Genomic DNA, 17613 nt, shown 5'->3' on the forward strand with positions numbered 1-17613 from the left:
GTGGTAACCTAAAGACGACCCAGTAAAACACCTAACTCGCTGTGTGTAAAGTACCATTTATTGTTTGTGTTTTACAGGGAACTGGGGGGGGGGTAGGAACCAAACCAAATCCAGTGAGAGCATGACTTAGCTGTGCTTACCTGAACCAGCACAAAGAATCTTTTCTTCCATCTTTTCCACACATTTTTTGCCAATGGCCCAAAGGTACCTGTTGGATAAAAAACAAAAACATTCATTTAGAAAAGTGTGGTTAGTTTCTCAGTGGTGGAACCTTTATGCAGTTGCTGTTGTAAACTGAATGAATGTGTTTGCTTCTTTCTGGTACAAACTCTGACTGATCAGGCCGGACTAACAGAGATGATGCATATAGAGTTGTAGTGCATCACTGACCTCTCTGGTAAAATGTCTTTACTGCAACCAATTACATCCCAGTGTTACATCTCATTGTGCTGCTCTTTCTTTACTGTTTTGTGTCTTAGTTGACAGACTTTTCTTGGGGCAGTTATTTGTCATAGCAGCAAAAGCACAGTACTGTAACTAAATGTTACATTTAGGCCGTTTTCACACCTGTAGTTCGTTTGCTTTGGTCTGAATCAGGGACCAAATTGTTACGATGTTGCATATTGCCTCGAGTTTGGTTTGTGTTGTGTACAAGCGGACCAAAATGTTGGTGCGCAAAGAAACTGCTCTCTAATTGGTCAGAATTTCCATGCGGGAAAACTCCCGGATGTAAACAAAGAAGAGCAGACTTCCAGAACGCAACAATGGAGGGACAACTACGCAGCTTGATCTTGGCCCTGGTCATCTTTTTTTTTAACTCATAGCAATTTTTCACTCAGAGTACACGATGCAGTTTGAAAATGACGCGACTGGAAAACAACGTATTGATGCACTGGAGTCGCCAAAGGTGCACATCAAGACGTACGGAGGACGGAGGAGGAGGCTTGCATTAACCCTCCTTAACTGTGACATGCTCATCGGCCTAAAACATTTCTCAAGATCCATCAGGTATGCCCGCGGTCTTCAACACAGTCTGACGTTACACCTGTTTAGTACTAATGTGAATAGTGAGGGCAAGCGTAGGCTCTTTTGTAGTAATGTTGTTGTTGTTGTTGCACAGCGCAGCTCGCTACCGGAGCTGGTCTAATCCAAAAAAGCACAATACTTTTCCGGTAGGGCCGGATCGGGGTCGGATCATGTTCTCACCACAAACGAAGCGTACCGAACCGTACCGCAGTTCGTTTGGAGGAGGTCTCGGTTCGCTTGTTTTGGTGCGCACCCGAGTGCGATTACTGTGTTCACACCTGCCGAAAACAAACCGCACCAAGAGGGTAAACGCTCCAGGGTTCCATTCAACCCAACTAACAAAGCAGGTGTGACTACGCCTTTAGTTGTTTCTGTAAACCATCTGTTAGGCATCATGCACACACTGTACACCGTACCAGAGTCCTGCTGGAACTGAATGGAATGAAGCCATTGTTCATTTTATTAGTAACACCTTTGTAAGATATAGCAGACACTTAGAGATGACTCCGGGCTGTAGGGACACTAATCAATCAATCACCACATATCAACAACATGAGCTGGAGTATAAGAGGCTCTAAGGTACAGATAAAGCAACACGTACTCATCCCAACTCGTTACATACCGCCGCACTGTCACGCCCCTTGGGGACACTTTATTTTTGGCATAAAAACCACTCTAGTTACCCTCGGTGTCTAGGGCTGTCCCCAATACAATTGTTTTGGGCTTCGGTGAGAAATATTGCATTGGGGTCAGCCCTATTGGCGTCACTCTAGATTTAGGCAACAAAACACCGAACGTTGTGAACACGGGACACAAACAGCGGTCTCCTGGATGAAAGCTCGTTAAATTAAATCTCCCCATATAAGGGTTTTCACTACACTGCACATCTGTCCCGGACAGTATCATCTACATCTGGAACTTGCAGATATGTGAGTTACACATTGTTTAGAGTGCATCATTATGCATCAGATTGAAAACTTTACATCATTTTCTACATCAATTCAGCATTTTTGGTATCTCTAGAAATCTTGAGATCAAGACTTGACTGTGATTTAAAATGAAGGTCACGATTTAGAGCCGCAGCATTAAGTAAAGTAAAAGACTAACCTTTGAAAAAGTAGTACATGCAGTGATATCTAACATAAAAAGTTTGTGCCAGCTACAGAGAACATTTGCGTGTGATATTTTCTAAGGTCTGCATATTGCGAGCTCAGAGCCTGTCACCCTGATGATTTTCTTATTATTTAATTCAGAAATGCAGCACAATGCAGCAGTCGGCATGGCTGTGTCTATTCTTCTATCTTTCTCCCAAATGGATATTCTCTAAAGTACTAAGGCTTGCTGTGTTCCATTTCCTTTAAGAAATGACATGAAAACATGATGCAGGAGGAGAAGGACGGGGGAAAGGGCTTTTTGTTTGTAAAAGAACATCTGAGGGTGAGGACCCCGGTTTGGATTTGCCTCTGCCTGCTCCCGGCCCAGGCCGTGGGTTGTCCCTGGTAAAGGCCTGCCTCAGTCTGCTTCAGTGTGCCTTTCCCCCCCGGTCCCTCCCAGAGCTGCTTCTGCCTGTCGTCCTAAATAAAACCAGCATCCGTGAGGTGACATGCGAGGGCCCTGCCTGTGTTCTGTGTAGAGAGGGGTGGGCCGGCGACGTGGTATTAGCGAGGCTGTGTGGGCTGGCCCAACAGCTCATCCGAGGCCCCCAAAAGAAAGCATATGGAGGGGAGGGAGGGAGGAAGGTGGACACAACAGCTCTCTATAGACAAGTGTGTGTGCACCGTGTGTATAAAAACACTGCTCTTCACTCGGGTGGCATTTATTTTCCAGTCCAGACTGCCCACTGCAGGATTTAGTATATACTCACTCATGTGGTCGATAGTCCAATGCTCTCCAATGCAAATCACCACTTGCCGCTTGTTCAAGGTGTCTTTGCATCTTCCGCTGGGCACCCCTAGACCTTGTTAAACCAAAGGAAACCTCATTTACCCAAACCTAATCTCTGTTTTGACGCTGGCCGGAGGACGGCACATTTAAAGTGACTGTTTGTAACTTCTTACGCTCTTGTAAAATCATTGCGTGTCGGTGTCCCATGGCGCTAGCGTGTTGCTACGCTGTTCAGACTCAGACTCCAACACAAACTACACGGAAGCACCAAACCTCAAAGTTCTATCTAGTGAAAGTCCCGTCTGTTAAAACAGTGTTAACTCTTCCTGCTCCAGCCTCTCGACCGTCTGGTCGACTTCGGGAGTCTCTGCTCCTCTGCCTGTCCTTGCCTTCACCTCACGCACCGCGCTCATTCTCTCTCGCTTCACCTCTAGACGAGCAAAGAGTTAGTCGCTCTGAGAATATCTAGTGAATGTACAGTGGACGTTGTGGCAGAAATAACTGCTGCAGCTCCTCCAGACCAACAGAGGTTTCCCGTGTCTTGTGAAGTGACGGGGCTCCACAGAAAGAAACGTTATCGTCTCAACCAAAACTACTCCGGTGTCTCCCCTGTTCCCTCCGGCCGCGCGTCGGGAGGCTGAGGCAGGAAAAGCCAACACTAGGAACAGCAGTGATTCCATGGAAGACCTTTGTCTGGTCAGCTAACATTACTGCCAAGCAGCTGAAAATATAGAGTGATATTGTGGTTTTAGCTGACGTGTGTCGCTCACTGTTTTTGAGCGATGCTCGTTCATGTCTATGTAGAGCGAGCACAAGCGGCAGCAACAGGGACGCTGACTTTCGTTGACTTAACGGCCACAGGTGTCGCTGTTACCAAGGACATTTCTGATTCTTACATAGAGGTCCTTTTAAATGCTCAAAATGCAAGAATGCCAACGACACCCCCAGTTAGCAGAGAGATGATACAGTACCATAATGGACCCCCGTTGACGTACGGATACAGGAAAGTTGTCTGGGAGAACTGAATTTGCCATCATATAGACAGCAGATTAGCCCCCAGAAACACAGCAGCTATGTCGAGAGATCTTTGTCTCCTTTGTCACCCTGCTATGATCAAATTCTGTTCATATACAACTAAAATTGCATCGTCAATTATGTTCCGAGGGAAAGAAGGAATGTTTTTTTTTCTTGAATCTTTCTGACAAAGGATCTATAATCACGATGAAACAGCAGCGTAGTGGGGGTGGGCCTAGCCTCCGCCAATCAGAAGGCTTCCTTTTTTGCTGGATCATCCAGTGAATAGCAGTCAGCACTGTTTGAATCAATTCATCCCATGGATGTATAAAGACAAACTGGATACCAGCGTTGGAGGCGGGCTTCCGTTCATTCAGTGACGCAGGAAGCAAAAATGGCTCGACTGCCGGTAGAAGTACCTGGATCTTCCGGCAATCTTCTTCACAGAGCAGGCGCAGTAGCTTTTCCTTTAACTCCGCCTCCCAAACCCTCCGTCCAGCCTCAGCCCGGGTCTCGGAGGAATTCGGTTATTAGTGCATTTTACAACTTTAGGACCTGATGATTTAAATAAGGGCTATTAGAGTGTTCATACTGGGAAGTTGATTAGCTCAAGAAATAACTATCCGATGAGTTACGACGTCTCTTACCGATGTAAATTTATGGTAACAGAAGTCTTTTTGGGTCCAATGGGCATCCCCTGGCGGAACAGGAAGTTGGAATTCCACCGGAAATTTGCTTCAAAAGCTCGGCGATCTTCCTGGGGGGTTGGGTCATCCCTTGAGTTCAAGTTGGATGTAAGTGCCAAATTAGATGAATTTCCCTTCCAGGCATTCGTGAGATATCACGAGAATGGACGACATATGTCCGGATGGACGGACAACCCGAAAACATAGTGCCTCCAGCCATGGCTGTCATCAGCACGGAGTGCATTAAAAACAATAACGATGGCTTCGGTTACATTAAGCTATTCCAGTGAGCCAATACTAGGACCTCACCTAAGGGGAATACACCTACCAGGTTATTAAATACACATGATTCTATGACATGCCAAGATATCTGCCAAAAATCTCATCATTTTAGTAGGAACTGAGTATTATCACTATCAGTATTTCACTTCCATCACTATGCCTCTCAATGTAAATTGTAGACAGTTATAACGATTGGAAATCTTATCAAATGGGGCTCACGGCCTCATATCGATCTGCTGGGGATCCACCACTCTAAAAACTTTGCCGAAAAGCCTATCCTCAAAACAGTTAGCATGTCTCATATTTTAACTTGCAGTGGAAATCAACCCTGTGTAGTAACAAACTGATAACCACAAGAGGGAAGCAAAGTATCACCTTTTGGGCAAAGCAATTCCAGTATCAGTGCACAGTGCTGATTAAAGATGCAGTGAGTGTCTTTCAACCTGTTAAAGCCTGTGTCTGACATATCTCAAGCACCTTACCTTGGGTGATCTCTTGACCCCAACCGACATAAAACTAACAGACGAAACTAAGATTTGTTGTGGTCTTGTTACTGTAGGACAGAAAGATTTAACACCCTCTTTTGGTTGATCTACCAAAAGGTGGAGTTGGCATGATGAAGGACCCTTATTGTCCTATTTTTCCCTTGAAGAGATAACTTTTGTTGCCTAATCATCCTATCATCCTCATAATATATTTGTGTTACTTTTATTTTTAAATCTCTCTATTTGTAGTCTGGCCACAGTAAAATGCATGACTTTCAATGGTTTGTGAAGGATCAGATGTCTCTGGGACCGATTGATCTTGATCCCTGTTTTGGTAAAACCTGCTTCAAATCTCTCACTGTCACTTACCCACAATGCTTCATGTTCTGTGGTTTGTCCATGCGAATGGCCAGTTTGATCCTGAGGTCGTTGTCCGGACAGCCTTTAGACACCGTCATCTTGTGGAGCTCAGACTGCTTGGGACTGTTGGGATTCGGGTGGAGCACAACCTGGACAGTCACCTCATTGTATTGGATGTGCTCTATATATAATATGTACTGTATACTGTACAAAGGTTGCACAATTGAAATGAACCAAAAATGTTAAACAGAATTGTCATCTCCTAACCTTCCCCAGCTCTTTATCTTCCAGGAGCAACCACTCCTGTGCTCTCAGTAAACAGCTTCACCTTCACAGGCAGGTAACGGCTGGGTGGTGGTGAAGTCACCCTGGTACCCCAACTACACACACACACACACACCACACACACACACACACACACCCAGGTACAAAACACAAGAAGAAAGCACCATGGTTAGAGATGATGATCACTTAGCATCTGACTTGCTTAGGCTGCTGAACTGCAGCTAAAACCAACGTATGATGAAGTTACCTGATGATAAGTCAAAGTGTGTGTTTTGTAAAAAGGTTTATTGTCTGATTTTTTTTTTTTTTAAATTTTTTCCTGTTTCACTAAGCTGGAAATGCATTGATGACATGCAGACCTAGGGACATCGGGACACTTTTGGACACTAAACTTTTCTTTGATATTTATTCCCGCAAATGTTTTTATACATTATATGTTTTGTAGTATACAGTTTGAGGCATCCACAAAATCAGCACCTGTGAAGGTTGTTTCAGGGTTTATGAACTGATGACAGAGGACTAAGGGGGACCCAAAAAAACGGTTCACCTGCTCCAAGAGTCGCCCCTGCCTGTCAGCACTGATGGCCTATACTGCACACTATGGTCTGGTAGGCTCAGCAGACCAGTAGACACACTGGACACAGAATAGAACACCTGCCTACACCTGTGCCTATTGACTGAATACTGGTAACAATGGGGTATAGAGGACGATGATAAGCTTGAATTGGTCCATTTGTGTTGAACTATTTGAGAAAAAAAACAAAAACAATATGAAAATGTTTAATGAAAGAGTCCCACAGACATAAGATGTAAAAGAAGAGTAATAGTTCAACCCACAACACAGCGACTCTTCTCAAAACATGACATTCATGTCCAAAATTTGTATTTTGTGATCTTAGTACAGACAGTCTTCTCATAGTCATAGACAGAAATCACCCTGATGGGTAATAAAGTATAATCAGCAGGACTATAGTGTGTGTAATTGTTTGACTGGTCAAAGGTCTCTATATTCAGCAAACATGGGCGCATATTAGTCCATATAGGAAGATTAAAAGAACATCGCAGGGCGTCGTCTAATTCACTGGTAGCTACTGTAAAACTGTTCATATGATCCAGTAGCACTGTTTGAGGAGGCTACAGTAGCTGCTCATTTCAAATCTGAGTGGGAACATAATAATCAAATAATAATGTCTGCTAATTGCAAATGATTACCACAATAGAGTCTATAATGATCAAGAACAGACTGTGTGTAACTGTGTCTATTATTCGGTTAGAGGACAGTTTTGTCAGTTTATGAGATAACAAAGCTTGTTTTGTTGTTACGGATTACCTCTCATGATCACATTTGGGTTAATGTTGAGATGACTGTTTGTTTAACAAGAAAGAATCCTAAATCAATCTCAGCCCTGGTCTCTACAGACTTCAAGGTACGTTTACTTACTGAACCTTAACACAGAATACATGATGGGTGATGTGACAGGCACTGCATTCATGTTTTTTCCTACAGTTTGATGATTCAGAGAACACTCGTGCAGAGTTTCCCTCAATGGACCTCGGAGATGCCAGGCTGGGTTAAACTGTTAAAAGTACCTCTCTGGGTCTCTGCTCTGACCTTCGCTGCTTTTTCGATCCACAAACCTTTATCTGAATCCATTTTCTTTTGTGTTCCTGTGTCCTCTGCTCTGTAGAGTAACAACTGAGGTGTGTGTGTGGGATGTTTGATTGATTTCTCCAGTGGCAACATCATCACTCTGGCACAAATACAGAGTTCATACCAACAGCTCTGCAAACAACAAGCAGCTACTGTATGTGGCAGTGCTGTAAATTCATTTTTTTTTTTCATTTTCACCTGAATTGGACAGCAAAGCGGCCGACTGGAAACGGAGGACAGAGATAGAGAGACAGAGGAGGCCTCACATGCAACAAAGGTTGGAATCAGACAGGTGACATTGTGGTTATGTGGTTATGTGGCATGCGCTGTAACCATTCGGCTACCAAGGTGCTTCAGTGGCTTCTAAAGTATCAGATATTACTACACTAAAACAGGCCATATTAATGAACTATATTTTCTTACCACAAGGAGTTATTCAAATAGCACGTAAAGTTCCTAACTAAGAGTCTCTTCTTGAAATCTATTCTTAAAGCAACAATCTCATTTCATTCCTACTCGTCATATTTTGCGTCACTATAACGACACAGAGGGCACCCTCTTGCGTGGTATCTTGACGCATATGGTTCACATGTGGTTAAGGTGGTGAAAAGGTTGCGGTTACAGTGTAATACATAGTTAATGTTGTGAAACGGTGGCGGTTAGGTTTAGGCAACAAAACCACTTAGTTAGGGTTAGAAAAAACATCGTGGTTTGGCTTAAAGTAAGTATGCGTGTTATGGAATTTAAGCTACGGATGTAACGTCATGTGACTCAGTGAAATAGCGTCACGTGAAATAACGTCTTCAGTGAAGATAACTCAACTTTTGGTTTCACAAGGGACACAAACACCGGTCCCCTGAATGAAAGTCCTGTGTTTGTTGGACCCCATCCACCTCTCCTCTCTCCTGACCGTAGTGGATTTTCATGCTATTAATACTACGTCCGTTGCTCTGAGTCTGATAATGACACGGATGGGTTTACATTGGAGTTAGTTGAAAGCCCCATGCGTCTCATACAGATGCTAACGGGTGCCTTGTGCGTCGGTATCAAGACGCTGAGGGTTACTATACATCCAATGTTTACTGTCTTTTAGCTCAGTTTTTTTTTGTCCACCAACTCCTGTTAAAAATATCTGTCTCCTCAGCTGCTAACTAACTTCGTCTGCACTTTGGTGCTGGACCGGTAGTGTAGTGAACTGAACAAGTAGTGTATAGTAGAGGTATAGTCTTTTGTCACTTAACAGTTTTACATTGTGCCGTCAACCTGCGTTTACATAATTTTACGGCACAATACAACCGTCATGCATACTCTCACCTTCTCATTGTCATTTATCCCCAAGCTAACAATAAGGATTCATACCTAACCATCCTGTAAACCATGATGCTATCTCTCAGCTATCAGAGTATTCAGCCTATAGGCAAGAATATCCAACATCTTTTACCCAATTATTGGTATGTTTTCCTTTACAGATTACTTTCAGGAACTCATGTGAATTGATCTACGGTGGTCCTGAGGGTGAAAACACAACGACAGTGTTGTGTTTTGTAAAATGAACTTACTTCCTTCTGTAACAAAATATCTGCTCTGATTTAAAAACAACACATCGTTCAGAAGATAGAAAGTCCATTCTGGCACTCTGAGTCCTGAACATAATGAAAAGCCTTTATTATTGCACTGGTCATGTTTGTGGTGGAAGACAGGAGAAAGGGAGTGAGAACTATTTCAATAAACTTGTTGGTAATGAATGTTCTAAATTCATATTTCTTTTACAGAGAATGAAAATGAAACTGAGAGGATTCTCAGCTGCCAGGGCCCAGTGAAGCACACCTAGCATCTCTCTAGCAGCCACCTCCTCCCTCTCTCTGCCTGCTACAAGAGGCCTGTACTGTGAAGCAGGATTTAGGGTTAGCGAGGTAACTTCAGGGTTAACCCTTCAGGGTTTTCCGTCCTACGAAGGTGGATAACTTCTTACCGAGGTAGATCGCCATGGTAACTGATGCTGAACAGCTAACCTGCTCCGGAGCAGGTTATGTTCCAAGAGATCAACTCGTATAAAAGCACCTTCTACTGACCAATCAGAGCTCAGTGCGGTGATTGTATGATAATATTACACACATATGAAGAAGTTTAAGTCATAATCCAGACTAAAATTTAAAAATTAGATTTTATTTGTGTTTAACTTCTTCGTATTTGTCTAATATAGTTCACTCTTCCTTTGTAAAATGTGCCGCTCTGCCTGTCCGTCTGCAAGTCTGTGGACTTGTTCATGTCTGTGATTGGTCAGATGCTGCAAACACCGCCCTGTTCATGTGAACGCGCTCATAACGAGACAGAGAAACCCTGGGTTGATTTACCGAGTTAATAACCAGCTTTATAGGACCGCCTAGCGTGATCTCGTTTGTTAGGGTTAGTTAAGCCAGATAACAAGAAGATACCCTGGGTATGTTGAACTCGCTTTGTAGTGCAGACCTCAGGCTATGCCAACATTGTAGCTACTCCATCAACACTCAACATACCGTCATCTAGGCATAAATATGGCAGCGATGTTGTTGTAAACGGATCAAAAGTGTGCCGAAATAACTACATAAAGATGCTGATTAGTAAAAAGTCTGAATTCATGCTTTGTCAGGTCTGTCCGCAAGACGATAAGCAGACAACTTTTAAAATGCTTGTTTTCTTAATGGAGTTCGGATCGATCAGTGCCAGGCTACGCTAACATTGTAGCTGCTCTATTAACACTCCATCTAGGAATAAATACGGCAGCAACAACGTCAGTGATGACAGCAGGAGAATCTCAACGCTGATAACCTTTCGTGATGTATGTACATATTGTTACACACCACTTACTTATAAATTCTTCATCCATTACTATAGATTTTTATTATAGTTAGAAATCTGGAACTCAGTCCAGTCTCATTACAATTTTATGAATTGATTGAAAGAAGATTAATACCAACAATATTCTTTAAATGAAGCACTGTTTTAAAAAGTAATTATGTTGCAAATATCCAACTGAGTAGAGACTGTCAACTGTGAGTGTATTGTAGCAGCACGCTTCAAGTGTCTACCCAAACTAGCCTGATGTTCCAGAATGTGACATCATTAAAGGATGATGACATCACTGTTATACATTAAAGAATATGTATGAACATTCTAAATGGCATATGGACAACTACATAGAATTTTTTTTTAAATGTTTCATCCAGTAGTAAAGATTTTTTTATCATACTTAGAAATCTGGAACTCAGTCCAGTTTCATTAAAATTTTATGACAATAATTTTTTCTTTAAGTTAAAAACAAATACAGATTAATACCAACCATATTCTTTAAATGAAGCATTATTTTGAAGAAAAAAAAGATGTATGTAACAAATAACCAACTGAGTAGAGATTGTCAACTGTGAGTGTATTGTAGTAACACGCTTCATGTGTCAACCCAAACTAGCCTAATTTTTCAGAATGTGTGACAACATCAAAGGACGATGACATCACATCAAAGGACGATAAAATCACTGTAATGCATAAAACGATATGTATGAATATTCAAAATGATATATGAAAAACTAAATTTAAAATTGTTTTCTAAATTCTTATGTTGTTCACCCAGGGCGAGGCTCAGCCATTGCACTGCGGTTGTGCTGACCCCTATGAATTCCCCAAATGTGGGAATCTCAACTGCATAATTTCTGGTAGTGGGGGACTGCGTTCGCGCTCTCCCCTGATCATTATGTCCAAGTTAAAAAAAAATTAAATGTTTCATCCAGTAGTAAAGATTTTTTTTATTATAGTTGGAAATCTGGAACTCAGTCCAGTTTCATTAAAATTTTATGACATTTCTTTTTTTTAAGTTAAAAACAATACAGATTAATACCAACCATATTCTTTAAATGAAGCATTATTCTGAAAAAAAATATATGTATGTTGCAAATATCCAACTGAGTAGAGATTGTCAACTGTGAGTGTATTGTAGTAACACGTTTCAAGTGTCAACCCAAACTAGCCTAATGTTCCAGAATGTGTGACAACATCAAAGGATGATGACATCACTGTAATGCATAAAAGAATATGTATGAACTTTCGAAATGACATATAGACAACTATATTTAAAATTGTTTTTAAAATGTTTCATCCAGTAGTAAAGAGTTTCAAATCTGGAACTCAGTCCAGTTTCATTAAAATTGTATGACAATCATTTTTTTAAGTTAAAAACATATACAGATTAATACCAACCATATTCTTTATATGAAGCATTAATATCGAACTGAGTAGAGATTGTCAACTGTGAGTGTATTGTAGCTGCACGCTTAAGGTGTTTACCTAAACTAGCCTAATATTCCAGAATATGACAACATTAAAGGATGATGACATCACTGTTATATATCAATGAATATGTATGAACATTCTAAATGACATATGGAAAATTACATTTAAAATTGTTTTAGTAAAGATTTTTCTCATAGTTGGAAATCTGGAACATTATATGAACGCTTTTGATACACGTTTTAATAAAAAACTGAACTACTTTTAACCTTGTATGTCATGCTAATACCTTTTCACCTTGTATAAAATGAACAATATACTGACCAGTAAATGTTACCATTTACTATTAATGAATGTCATTTGCTTCATTATAAGTTGTTGTTCAATCAAACATTAAGATATAAGTGGAAAAAAAACTGTTCTTGCAACTTAATTTACAAAATGTCTTGACTTTTTTTTATGCATAGCTTTACAATGTCTTCATATGCTACTTCCAGTGGTGTAGTGGAGGATGTAAGCATGTAAACGGACTACCACTTTATCTGCCGGTTTTCAGTATATTCACTTATTAGCCAAAAAGCCATTGGAATATATAGGAGAATTTACCCACTTCCTCCTCTGTAACCTACCCATCTCTACCCAGTAGTTCACCCACCTTATCGACAGCCACACTGGCTACTGCAGTATATTAAGAAAGACTTACTGGATTTAACATTATAGACATGACCACTGACTATTTGTATAACAATTTAGCCACAAATTCACATACTGACCACATACGGTCCAGACACATACTCGGTTTTAAACAAGTCTTGTTTCCATCAAATACCAGACTTTGAGAAAACTTAATAACACTTTTTACCATGATGACTACTGTGGGTTGTCGGGCTGATAACAACCTAAAATGGTGGACCCATTGGAGCTTTAGATGTCCTAGAGAACCTCTGCCTTTCCTTGAATCTAACCTTGTTAATACAATATATTGTATTACCCAAGTTGTGCTGTACAGGTCTTGACCAGGGAGGTTTTATAGAGGAAACTTGATGACAAAAAAACTCACATGTTTGGCTTTAATTATTAGGGTGTCTTTAGGGTGTCTGGGTGGTGTGTATGTCTTGGTTGACCCTAACCTTTTACCATCAACAACAGAAAATAAACTTAATGAAACGCCAGCAAAAAGAGGTGAGTCTTCAGCAGCGACATTATTCTGTGGCCTGAGCTGTTGATATGAAAAGGTAAGCGGTTCCAGAGGTAATCTCTTCAGCTTGTGTTTTCCACAGACCTTATTTCAGGCCTCTAACAAACCCACCGACTTCCAGACGAGGGAATCGGAAGTTAGCTCGCTAGCTAGAGAGCTAGGCGACATGCATTCCCAACACGCCCAAAAGAGCATGGCAAAAATGCAACTAATAATTATGAATTAATTAATTAATGGAGTTATTAAAACACATTGCTCCTTGCCGAACAGTCACCGTCGGTGCAGAGAAGGCAAAGCGTCACGGCAGTGCAGCCGCTGAGTAGAGCGTCACTACTGGATATTTTGCGCATACTTACTTTGAGGAATTGATGTCAGAACAAATTCTCAATTCATATTTGAACATACTGTAACCTACTTTACAATTGTTACATACATCTTTCAAAATGATATCCTTAAATTTTAATAACATCGTTTAAGATAAAATGTGCATAAAGCACAACCCTTTAAGACGTCTATTATTACAAAATTCAGAAATTCAAAAATATGGTCTAAAACTGGGCTATACCTGGCCAATAAATCCTGCTCTATATCAGAGCTAATCTGGAGCTACTGCACAGAGGTGATGTTGAAATGACATCTATTGCTCAGTGAGCCTCTTCCTGTAATGAACCCTGATAACCCCTCCCTCTGCTACCAGCTCCACAGCCAGTATGTCACAGTTGTATGTATACTGCATGCATGCAACAGTACATACTTTGTAAGGACGGCTGCTGTGTACTAAAAGGAAAAAAGGAAAAGTATGTGTTTTGGGACGTAGTCAGTTGTGCTGCTCCTCTTCCTGGAATGAAGCAAAGCTTGATAACCCCTCCCTCCTCTTCCATCCTCTCAACTGGCCAGCCTCCTCTCTATTATTTCCTTGTTCCCTCCCCTTCAGATCTACAGTTTGAAGGAGGGTGTAAACCGACATGTGGTGACGTTGCAAGAGCTGACAGGCCCCATTCACTGCACAAACACATGCTGTTAGATCAGAGCTCAGTGAAACTCAGACAGTCGTTTTTTACTGAGAGTTGAAATGGCGCAGAAAGGAGTTCAGCGGACCGGGAAAACCTTCTCTGTTCCATCTGTCTGGATCTACTGAAGGATCCGGTGACTACTGCCTGTGGACACAGCTACTGCATGAACTGTATTAAAAGCTTCTGGGATGGAAAGCGTAAGAAGAACATCTACAGCTGCCCTCAGTGTAGGCAGACCTTCAAACCGAGGCCTGTCCTGCTGAAAACACCATGTTAGCAGATTTAGTGGAGGAGCTGAAGAAGACTGGACTCCAAGCTGCTCCTGCTGATCACTGCTATGCTGGGACCTGAAGATGTGGCCTGTTGATGTCTGCAAGGGAGGAAACTGAAAGCCTTCAAAGTCCTGGTGGTATGGTCTGGCCTCTTACTGCGAGAAACACCTCCAGCCTCATTATGACTCTGCTCCGTTGCAAGAAACACAAGCTGGTGGAGCCCTCCAAGAAGCTCCCGGAGAACATCTGCTCTCGTCACGACAAGGTGATGAAGATGTTCTGTCGTACTGATCAGCAGTGTATCTGTTATCTCTTGCTCTGTGGATGAACATAAAGGCCCCGACACCCTCTCAGCTGCAGCAGAAAGGGGACCGGGAGGCAGAGAGAGCTGGAGGTGAGTCGACTCAACATCCAGCAGAGGATCCAGGACAGAGAGAAATATTGTGAAGCTGCTCCAACAGGAGGGTGGAGGCTGTCAATCGCTCTGCTGATAAAGCAGTGGAGGACAGCGAGAAGATCTCACCGAGCTGATCCGTCTAATGAAGAAAAGATGCTCTGATGTGAAGCAGCAGGTCAGATCCCCAGCAGAAAAGTGAAGTTGAGTCAGTCAAAGAGCTTCAGGAGAAGCTTGAGCAGGAGATATCACTGAGCTGAAGAGGAGAGACGCTGAGATGAAGCTGCTGTCACAAACAGAGGATCACAACCAGTTTCTACTCAACTACCCCTCACTGTCACCGCTCAGTGAATCTACACACTTATCCAGCATCAATATCCGTCTCCTGAGCTTCTTTGAGGACGTGACGGCGGCTGGTCAGTAGTCAGAGATAAACTGTAGGACGTTCTGAGTGAGAAATGGGACAAAAATCTCACGGACGGGGACTGGAGTGGATGTTTTACTGTCACAACTAGAGCCCAAGGACCAGAGCTGGATTCTTACAATATTCATGGGAAATCACACTGGATCCAAACACAGCAAACACACATACTGTTATTATCTGAGGGGAACAGGAAAGTAACATTCGTGAGAGGACTACAGTTTTATTGTAGTCACCCAGACAGATTCACTGAACATTTTGCAGTCCTGAGTAGAGAGAGTCCTGACTGGACGTTGTTACTGGAGGTGGAAGTGAGAGGTCAGGAGTTTATGTAGCAGCCGCATACAAGAGTATACAGAGATTAGGGCGGTCGTATCAATGTTTCTTTGGATGGAGGGACACATCTTGGCGTTAGTTTGTGACAATTACGATTTTATGTTTTTGAACAACAGTAGCATAACTCATGTCTCAGGTCCTGTGCCCTCCAGAGTAGGAGTGTACCTGGATCCCAGTGCAGGTATTCTGTCCTTCTACAGCGTCTCTGAAACCATGACTCTCCTCCACAGATTCCAGACCACATTCACTGAGCCTCTCTATGCTGGACTTAGGGCTTTATTAACGTACATGGAACCACTGCTGAGTTGTGTCAACTCAAATAGACAAAAGTCATTTAAGGGACAGCGGGTTGAATTCTGTGTTTTAGCTCTTAAACTTATCTGGTGCCTATCATTGTTGCTGCAGAGTTGATTTTTCTTTTCATGTCTTCACTGCACAGAGATCAGCTGTCAATCAAACATTATGGGCGGCACTTTGACCAAAGAACTTACACTACCAAGAAGTGAAAGTCAATCGTGTGTTTCATTGCAACATCAGCGTCCAGCAGCAGAGCTACGCTTCCGCCATTTTTGGACTAAAAGCTACTACCCGGACGCCAGTAAAAACGTCCGCCTACAAAGTGACGTACAAAATTAAAACTAAATTATGTCTATTCTATTGTCACATTCTCATAAATGGCCAGTGTTGAACAAAAGAATATGAATATAAGAAGCGTTTTCAGGTCCAAAATGGCTGGCAGCGGCTCTGTTGTCAAAAAGCAGCAGAGTTCCGTCTCTTTGCTTTGACATCTTCTCATGAGTTGTTTCTGTAAATGTGTGAGTGTAATCAGCGGCGCTCCTTCCTGTGTCTGTTTCACTGCTCATGACGATCTTGTTCACCTGAACTGATATTTCTCTGCATGAAAATGTAAACTTCTCTGTGCTCTAACTGTTTGATGAATATTTGTATATATACAGTATATGTGTGTGTGTGTTGTTTCTCTTCCACGCACAGGGTCTTAAAGGAAGTCTAGTTGATTTATTTCTAATCAAACATATTCTGTTCTCACCACTTTTGTAAAGATATCTAGAATCACATTTATTTGTTGGGCAGACTAAATGTCGTCGTCCAGATCGACGTACAAACGAGATACAAAGATGTTTAATAAAACTGTAATTATCATGATCATAATCAATAAGGACATTGTTATTCTCTGTTACATCGCTGAGATGCTGCTCAAACAAACTGATTGTGTGGATGAAAATGAATCTGTACGTGAAATCATTGAACGAGAGTCATTTAACAGACTTTACTGATGGGATATGTGAACAAACTGAAGGGTTTCTATAATCAATAAACAAGAACGAACTAAGTCTTTTCTTCCTGTCTTTTTTTTTCCAGGGTATCATACAGAGCTGATGGAGGAAATGTGACTAAAAAGGTAACATAACTTATTTCCAGGCCGGCTCAAAACTCTGATAACAACAAAAACTTTTGGAGGAAAGTTGTGACATGACGATTTTGTCATCATAGTTATTGAACACAATCACAAGTCCATGTATTGAATACAAAATACAAACTTCTTTCCCCCCACATACTGAGGAATGTAGATCCAAAAGAAATGTCTTTTTTTTCACTTCAGCTCGTATTATTCCTACGCCGATGACGCCAACAATAGTTTCTAGAAAGTGTTCAGAAAGTTTTATTTTCACAGGGCGTCTTGTCTCCTCTGTATAACCAAAGCTGTGTGCTTTCGTGATTTTCTGAGCAACCTGAGGGCCCGTTTTCACAAAACCAGGATTAAAGCCAGGGTATTCCAGTTATCCTGGCTCAGTTTAGCCTTGACTCGGTATTAACAAAAGCAGTGGCGCATAAGTTACCATGGAGATTTATTCTGTGCAGCTAGCCTGCTCCAGACCAGGCTAACAGACAGGCTTAATTTATCTTGGTGTCTTATTTGTTTCAGTCAGCAGTCACTCCGATCAGAAACCAGTGTGTTTTTTACAGTCAGTCCATGACCTTATTCATGTATTTGCATTATTTTATAAGCCTGCAGTAAAATACCCA

At 41.8% G+C, this 17613-nt stretch overlaps 2 pseudogenes; one reads left to right on the forward strand and one right to left on the reverse strand.

The window, feature by feature from the left end:
- Nucleotides 1–17613, reverse strand: part of LOC119485602 — a 209871-nt pseudogene that overhangs the window by 111981 nt on the left and 80277 nt on the right.
- On the forward strand, nt 11260–11394 carry LOC119499316 (annotated as a pseudogene).

The sequence above is a fragment of the Sebastes umbrosus genome, chromosome 1 (assembly GCF_015220745.1).
Source record: "Sebastes umbrosus isolate fSebUmb1 chromosome 1, fSebUmb1.pri, whole genome shotgun sequence".
Classification (NCBI taxonomy): domain Eukaryota; kingdom Metazoa; phylum Chordata; class Actinopteri; order Perciformes; family Sebastidae; genus Sebastes; species Sebastes umbrosus.